We start from the raw sequence: 8,825 nt of genomic DNA on the forward strand, positions 1-8,825 counted from the left end.
TTTTAGTTTTAAAAATATTTTTAAAGGCTTGGTTAGACTAAACTTTTTGTGGATTTGATACTTATTGTTTAGACATTTTCCTAAGGTTCCAAATTAATTTTTTACAGGTTTCATGCTTAAACGTATTTTAAACGTATTTTTAAAGATTTTAAATATTTATATCTTTAAAGATTTTAACCTTATTTATCAAACCTGTTTTACAAGGTTTTTTTACATTTTATCCTTATTTTTTTAGACCTATTCCTTTAAGGTTTAAAATGTATTTTTAAATGATTTTATACTTACTTTTTAGACATATTTATTTAGGGTTTTAAATATATGTTTTAAAGGCTTTTATACTTTATTTAAACCTATTTATTATAAGGGTCTGTTCTATTCTATACTAAGGTTTTATATTTTCTGTTTAAAAACAACATTGTTTTATTCAACATTGTTGAATAATACTAAATACTAATTAAAACTGAAAAGTTACAGCAGCTTTAATGTGTCAAACTGCAGCTGAGGTAATGACAGAGTCAGACTGAAAAAAATAAACTGACAAAAACACTGACCTTCTGGAAATGTCTTCAAGTCTGTCTTGTCTTTCTGTGATTTAAAGTTTGAATCCTATGGAGAAAGACAAAACATTAGAATAAATATGACTTTTAACACAACACACATCAAAATAAAAGCACACAGAGTTTCTGGGTCTTGAACTTCAAACTTGTCAAAAGATAGAGAAGTAAAAGACACTAAATCTACAAAGACACAAAGAGTGTCGACTAACTGGTTCCTGAATAATCCGAACTAGTCCAAGAGTTAAATTTGCTTTATACACAAAGACAGAAGAAGCTGCTCTAACTGGAGAACTGACTCCATCAGCTCCTGATATTCACACAACAGCAGTGGATGGAAATGTTTTTTTCCTCCAAAGTCAGTTAAACTAAATTTGGTTGATAGAAACCACAATGACAGTGTTTCTAGTGTGACACTGAAATAAATGGTAAATGGACTGTACTTATATAGCGCTTTTCTAGTCTTTTCGACCACTCAAAGCGCTTTGGCATGCAGACTGGAGGAGCCGGGAATCGAACCACCGACCTTCTGATTGGTGGACGACTGCTCTACCTCCTAAGCCACAGCCGCCAATGAAATGAATGAGTTCTTTACATATTTATGATTTATGTGAAGAGAGGGAGACAGAGAGAGGAAAAGGGAGAGAAAAAGACCGAGAGAATGAGAGAGAGTGAATAAAACAGAGGGGGAAGGGAGAGCGACAGAGAAAGAGTAAGGAAGGGAGAGAGAGAAAGTGTGTGAGAAGAGGGGCAGAGATAGAGAGAAAGCATGAGAGTAAGGAAGAGAGAGAGGGGGAAGGAGAAAGACAATTAGACAGAAATGGTAAAGTGGGGTACACACCAAAAGATAATCAGGCCAACTATTGGCCCAAATCCCCCCTTCTGATCAAAGTAAGCAAAGGCCTGATTATTGGTTGGTTCTAAAGATTATCTTGCCAGATTTTCCTGTGGTGTGAAATGTGTGAAGAGTACGGTCTAGACTTGCTCTAGAAAAGTGCCTTGAGATAACTTCTGTTGTTGTTCGGTGCTATATAAATAAAACTGAATTGAATGGAATAACCGCTCCGAAGACGATTGGAGCCGACTCTGTAAATATTAAACTTTTTTATTTGCAACCAGAAATCCTGTTGTGTGGGGGGAGCACCGAGGAAAGCTGAGCACGCACTCTGTGGCCTGTCACGTGGAACAGAACGATAGCCAATCAGGAAACAAGCTGACTGAAGACGGAAGCACAACAAACAAAAGACATCGTCGTCCGCCATGTTTGTGTACTCTAAAATTGTGATTCGGAGTTCTCAGAGTTCAGACTCTGGTTGTTGTTGGTGAATCTGTTGTGGTGTGGTGTGCCGTGTTGGTCTTCACGTTGCACATCACACACTATAAGAACAAAACTGTGAAATCTGACATTATTGACGTTGTGTGTGCAGGCTCTAACATTTTCAACATCAGCTAAAATTTTAAAAATCTTTCAGTTTGTACCAGGCTTAAGAGAGCGAGGGAGAGAGACAGAAAGAAGGAGAGAGAGAAAAACGTCATGCCAAAAAAGCCAACTAAATAAAAAATCGAAATTGAAATTTAAAACGAGAGAGCAAGAGAAAGAGAGCGCAAGAGCGAGGGAGAGGGAGGGAGAGAGCGAGAGACACACACAGAGAGAACAAGCCAGGAGAGAGTGAGAGAGACTGCAAGACAGAGAGAGAGAAGGAGCAAGAGTGAAGGAAAGGGAGGGAGAGAGAGAGAAAGACAGCAAATCAAACCATTCAGACTTCAGATCAATTGCTGAAGATCTATAATTCAATGTCAGAGCTCTGTGTTTGACAGTTGATGTTAACCTATTTGTGAATTACCTGGAGGCCTCAGTCCTGGTTTCAGAGAACTACTTCACTGTACGAAGACTCTCTGTGATCATGGACAAAGTGGTGAAAAATCATCACACCTTTAGGAATGTGGTGTTTCTGTCCAGGCTGCAGCAGCTGAACAAGTAAACCTGGAAAACACAAGTAGAATACTTGAAAAACAAATAACCTCATTTATAAAGAACAGTTCACCTCAAAAACTTGACAGGTGTAGAAATACAGGTATAGAGATACAGCACTGAAAACTAAACACTAGAACCTTGACAATAACACTTTGAGTTTAGAGGTAAATAAATAAATTATATTAACAAAATATGACTTCTTTCATCTCAGAGAGAAAAGCAATTTAGTTATAGTAGTTTTAATAATTTCTAACAGTAATCTCAGCTCATACATTGTGACCCCCTACTGAGGCTTAAAACTTGTGGAGGAGTTAAATCCAGTTTTAATCCAGCTTGTATTTAACACAAACTGAGCTCAAAGTCTCAAGTCACCACAACCAAATTTGTAATCAATAATATACATAACAGGGGATCAATGGATGGTTATGGGCAGATTACTACCAAACAACTACGAAGACATATAAAACAACAGAGGCAAAAAACTAAGTCGCAAAATGATCACAAGGATATGCTTAACTGCCACACTGAAAAACAAAATGACCACAAAGAAACGTTCAATTACCTGGAATAGAAACAAAACTATAGAGACACAATACGATGTAAAGCAACCACAATGAAGCTGACCATAAGTAGATGTAAAACAGCTAGCTAGAGACGACGCAATACCACCACAAATGGACAAAATGATCACATCGACATGATAATACACCATAAAGTGACTTAAATGGACCAAGCTGGAGCACAACATCACAGAGAAGCAGTAAAATGTCTGCAGAGTTATCTCTAGTTATTAAGAGATGCAAGCAGAGTTGTAAACAGACAAATGGAATACTTAACAGTTACCATCCTCAACTCATGTCAGGGACGCTTTAGTCACAGAATCACAAACGCACTTTAACCCACGCAAATAAAAACGACACCGAAAAGGCATGGTTAAAAGATAAGGCTAATGCTAACGCCCGACTCTAATGTTGATGCTAACACCCTGGTGTAAAACAGCCAGGTAGAGACGCAAAATGGTATAAAATGACCGCCAATAACCACAACCCGGTGACAACGACATTATAAACCACCATAAACCGAGTTAAAATGACCAGGGTGGAACACACAATGACAAAGAGACGTAAAATGTCGACAGTGACACAAACACACGAACAAGCTAAACAAGCTGTATAAGAGGCATCAGTATTATTCAACAATATTGTCTTACTTTAATATTTACTCTGTAAATATTAAACTTTTTTATTTGCAACCAGAAATCCTGTTGTGTGGGGGGAGCACCGAGGAAAGTTGAGCACGCACTCTGTGGCCTGTCACGTGGAACAGAACGATAGCCAATCAGGAAACAAGCTGACTGAAGACGGAAGCACAACAAACAAAAGACATCGTCGTCCGCCATGTTTGTGTACTCTAAAATTGTGATTCGGAGTTCTCAGAGTTCAGACTCTGGTTGTTGTTGGTGAATCTGTTGTGGTGTGGTGTGCCGTGTTGGTCTTCACGTTGCACATCACACACTATAAGAACAAAACTGTGAAATCTGACATTATTGACATTGTGTGTGCAGGCTCTAACATTTTCAACATCAGCTAAAATTTTAAAAATCTTTCAGTTTGTACCAGGCTTAAGAGAGCGAGGGAGAGAGACAGAAAGAAGGAGAGAGAGAAAAACGTCATGCCAAAAAAGCCAACTAAATAAAAAATCGAAATTGAAATTTAAAACGAGAGAGCAAGAGAAAGAGAGAGCAAGAGCGAGGGAGAGGGAGGGAGAGAGCGAGAGACACACACAGAGAGAACAAGCCAGGAGAGAGTGAGAGAGACTGCAAGACAGAGAGAGAGAAGGAGCAAGAGTGAAGGAAAGGGAGGGAGAGAGAGAGAAAGACAGCAAATCAAACCATTCAGACTTCAGATCAATTGCTGAAGATCTATAATTCAATGTCAGAGCTCTGTGTTTGACAGTTGATGTTAACCTATTTGTGAATTACCTGGAGGCCTCAGTCCTGGTTTCAGAGAACTACTTCACTGTACGAAGACTCTCTGTGATCATGGACAAAGTGGTGAAAAATCATCACACCTTTAGGAATGTGGTGTTTCTGTCCAGGCTGCAGCAGCTGAACAAGTAAACCTGGAAAACACAAGTAGAATACTTGAAAAACAAATAACCTCATTTATAAAGAACAGTTCACCTCAAAAACTTGACAGGTGTAGAAATACAGGTATAGAGATACAGCACTGAAAACTAAACACTAGAACCTTGACAATAACACTTTGAGTTTAGAGGTAAATAAATAAATTATATTAACAAAATATGACTTCTTTCATCTCAGAGAGAAAAGCAATTTAGTTATAGTAGTTTTAATAATTTCTAACAGTAATCTCAGCTCATACATTGTGACCCCCTACTGAGGCTTAAAACTTGTGGAGGAGTTAAATCCAGTTTTAATCCAGCTTTAATCCAGCTTGTATTTAACACAAACTGAGCTCAAAGTCTCAAGTCACCACAACCAAATTTGTAATCAATAATATACATAACAGGGGATCAATGGATGGTTATGGGCAGATTACTACCAAACAACTACGAAGACATATAAAACAACAGAGGCAAAAACTAAGTCGCAAAATGATCACAAGGATATGCTTAACTGCCACACTGAAAAACAAAATGACCACAAAGAAACGTTCAATTACCTGGAATAGAAACAAAACTATAGAGACACAATACGATGTAAAGCAACCACAATGAAGCTGACCATAAGTAGATGTAAAACAGCTAGCTAGAGACGACGCAATACCACCACAAATGGACAAAATGATCACATCGACATGATAATACACCATAAAGTGACTTAAATGGACCAAGCTGGAGCACAACATCACAGAGAAGCAGTAAAATGTCTGCAGAGTTATCTCTAGTTATTAAGAGATGCAAGCAGAGTTGTAAACAGACAAATGGAATACTTAACAGTTACCATCCTCAACTCATGTCAGGGACGCTTTAGTCACAGAATCACAAACGCACTTTAACCCACGCAAATAAAAACGACACCGAAAAGGCATGGTTAAAAGATAAGGCTAATGCTAACGCCCGACTCTAATGTTGATGCTAACACCCTGGTGTAAAACAGCCAGGTAGAGACGCAAAATGGTATAAAATGACCGCCAATAACCACAACCCGGTGACAACGACATTATAAACCACCATAAACCGAGTTAAAATGACCAGGGTGGAACACACAATGACAAAGAGACGTAAAATGTCGACAGTGACACAAACACACGAACAAGCTAAACAAGCTGTATAAGAGGCATCAGTATTATTCAACAATATTGTCTTACTTTAATATTTACTCTGTAAATATTAAACTTTTTTATTTGCAACCAGAAATCCTGTTGTGTGGGGGGAGCACCGAGGAAAGTTGAGCACGCACTCTGTGGCCTGTCACGTGGAACAGAACGATAGCCAATCAGGAAACAAGCTGACTGAAGACGGAAGCACAACAAACAAAAGACATCGTCGTCCGCCATGTTTGTGTACTCTAAAATTGTGATTCGGAGTTCTCAGAGTTCAGACTCTGGTTGTTGTTGGTGAATCTGTTGTGGTGTGGTGTGCCGTGTTGGTCTTCACGTTGCACATCACACACTATAAGAACAAAACTGTGAAATCTGACATTATTGACATTGTGTGTGCAGGCTCTAACATTTTCAACATCAGCTAAAATTTTAAAAATCTTTCAGTTTGTACCAGGCTTAAGAGAGCGAGGGAGAGAGACAGAAAGAAGGAGAGAGAGAAAAACGTCATGCCAAAAAAGCCAACTAAATAAAAAATCGAAATTGAAATTTAAAACGAGAGAGCAAGAGAAAGAGAGAGCAAGAGCGAGGGAGAGGGAGGGAGAGAGCGAGAGACACACACAGAGAGAACAAGCCAGGAGAGAGTGAGAGAGACTGCAAGACAGAGAGAGAGAAGGAGCAAGAGTGAAGGAAAGGGAGGGAGAGAGAGAGAAAGACAGCAAATCAAACCATTCAGACTTCAGATCAATTGCTGAAGATCTATAATTCAATGTCAGAGCTCTGTGTTTGACAGTTGATGTTAACCTATTTGTGAATTACCTGGAGGCCTCAGTCCTGGTTTCAGAGAACTACTTCACTGTACGAAGACTCTCTGTGATCATGGACAAAGTGGTGAAAAATCATCACACCTTTAGGAATGTGGTGTTTCTGTCCAGGCTGCAGCAGCTGAACAAGTAAACCTGGAAAACACAAGTAGAATACTTGAAAAACAAATAACCTCATTTATAAAGAACAGTTCACCTCAAAAACTTGACAGGTGTAGAAATACAGGTATAGAGATACAGCACTGAAAACTAAACACTAGAACCTTGACAATAACACTTTGAGTTTAGAGGTAAATAAATAAATTATATTAACAAAATATGACTTCTTTCATCTCAGAGAGAAAAGCAATTTAGTTATAGTAGTTTTAATAATTTCTAACAGTAATCTCAGCTCATACATTGTGACCCCCTACTGAGGCTTAAAACTTGTGGAGGAGTTAAATCCAGTTTTAATCCAGCTTTAATCCAGCTTGTATTTAACACAAACTGAGCTCAGAGTCTCAAGTCACCACAACCAAATTTGTAATCAATAATATACATAACAGGGGATCAATGGATGGTTATGGGCAGATTACTACCAAACAACTACGAAGACATATAAAACGACAGAGGCAAAAAACTAAGTCGCAAAATGATCACAAGGATATGCTTAACTGCCACACTGAAAAACAAAATGACCACAAAGAAACGTTCAATTACCTGGAATAGAAACAAAACTATAGAGACACAATACGATGTAAAGCAACCACAACGAAGCTGACCATAAGTAGATGTAAAACAGCTAGCTAGAGACGACGCAATACCACCACAAATGGACAAAATGATCACATCGACATGATAATACACCATAAAGTGACTTAAATGGACCAAGCTGGAGCACAACATCACAGAGAAGCAGTAAAATGTCTGCAGAGTTATCTCTAGTTATTAAGAGATGCAAGCAGAGTTGTAAACAGACAAATGGAATACTTAACAGTTACCATCCTCAACTCATGTCAGGGACGCTTTAGTCACAGAATCACAAACGCACTTTAACCCACGCAAATAAAAACGACACCGAAAAGGCATGGTTAAAAGATAAGGCTAATGCTAACGCCCGACTCTAATGTTGATGCTAACACCCTGGTGTAAAACAGCCAGGTAGAGACGCAAAATGGTATAAAATGACCGCCAATAACCACAACCCGGTGACAACGACATTATAAACCACCATAAACCGAGTTAAAATGACCAGGGTGGAACACACAATGACAAAGAGACGTAAAATGTCGACAGTGACACAAACACACGAACAAGCTAAACAAGCTGTATAAGAGGCATCAGTATTATTCAACAATATTGTCTTACTCCTTTTAACAAAGAACTTAGTTGTACTTCTGGTGCGGTGTCTAAGTGTCTTTTCGGCACAGAAAAAGAAAGCCTCAGAGCTTCATGAGGCTTCATCTGCCCATCACTAGCTAATGCTAACACTAGCCGCTAACTGTGTGCCTTACCTTCACGCCGCAGGTGTGTTCAGAGTCGTCTCACTTGTGTTCAACAGAAAAAAAGAGCTCCAGAGTTTGTTTTAGCACCCAGATCTCTTCGGTAAGGACGTTTTCTTGCTTGAACTGACAAACCGAAGCAACGCTTTGAACTTGGTTTAAATCTGGTTTCCGCTTCGTTTCTCCGCCTCTCTGCGCTCCTCCCAGAATATCGTAGCCAATGGAGAGGCATGTTGTGGCCAATGACGACATACGTCAGCCAACATTAGCAGAAAAGCACTGATTGGCCGGCCAATTCTGGTCCGCCTAGCAACCGCCTCTGATTGGTCTTAAAATACATCCACCATAAAGCTGGAGAAAAAAATTCTTTATTTGTGACAGTTTTCTGACAAAGTGAAAATGAGTCACATGTAAATTGTAATAGCCAACCTAATAAGCATGCTCCTGCAGCATATATGTATACTGTAGTTAGTTACCACAGCTTTACTGCCTCTGATAGTGGGTTTAAAGGTCTCAAATATACTTTTTTTACTCAATTTATTTATCATTGGCACCTGTGGGCAAGAAGATGATCAGCATCACCATCTCATATATGCCTGCCTAGAACTGGCCCTGTGTAGAAGGTGTTAAGATGTGCAGATTGTGCTATTGGTATACTGCAGAGAGCCTGACTAAGAAATCACTGCAGATGTTTTCAATATGTAGCA

At 38.9% G+C, this 8,825-nt stretch overlaps 1 long non-coding RNA gene across 1 annotated transcript; it reads right to left on the minus strand.

The window, feature by feature from the left end:
* Positions 1-389: 389 nt before the first annotated feature.
* LOC108880073 (uncharacterized) lies at positions 390-8,276 on the minus strand. Its single transcript, XR_001960426.2, has 5 exons — positions 8,131-8,276; positions 6,633-6,772; positions 4,511-4,650; positions 2,399-2,538; positions 390-606 (listed from the first exon to the last, which is right to left on the minus strand). It is a non-coding gene; the product is annotated as an uncharacterized LOC108880073 (long non-coding RNA).
* Positions 8,277-8,825: the final 549 nt, after the last annotated feature.

Source organism: Lates calcarifer, unplaced genomic scaffold, assembly GCF_001640805.2.
Source record: "Lates calcarifer isolate ASB-BC8 unplaced genomic scaffold, TLL_Latcal_v3 _unitig_829_quiver_1620, whole genome shotgun sequence".
NCBI lineage: Eukaryota > Metazoa > Chordata > Actinopteri > Centropomidae > Lates > Lates calcarifer.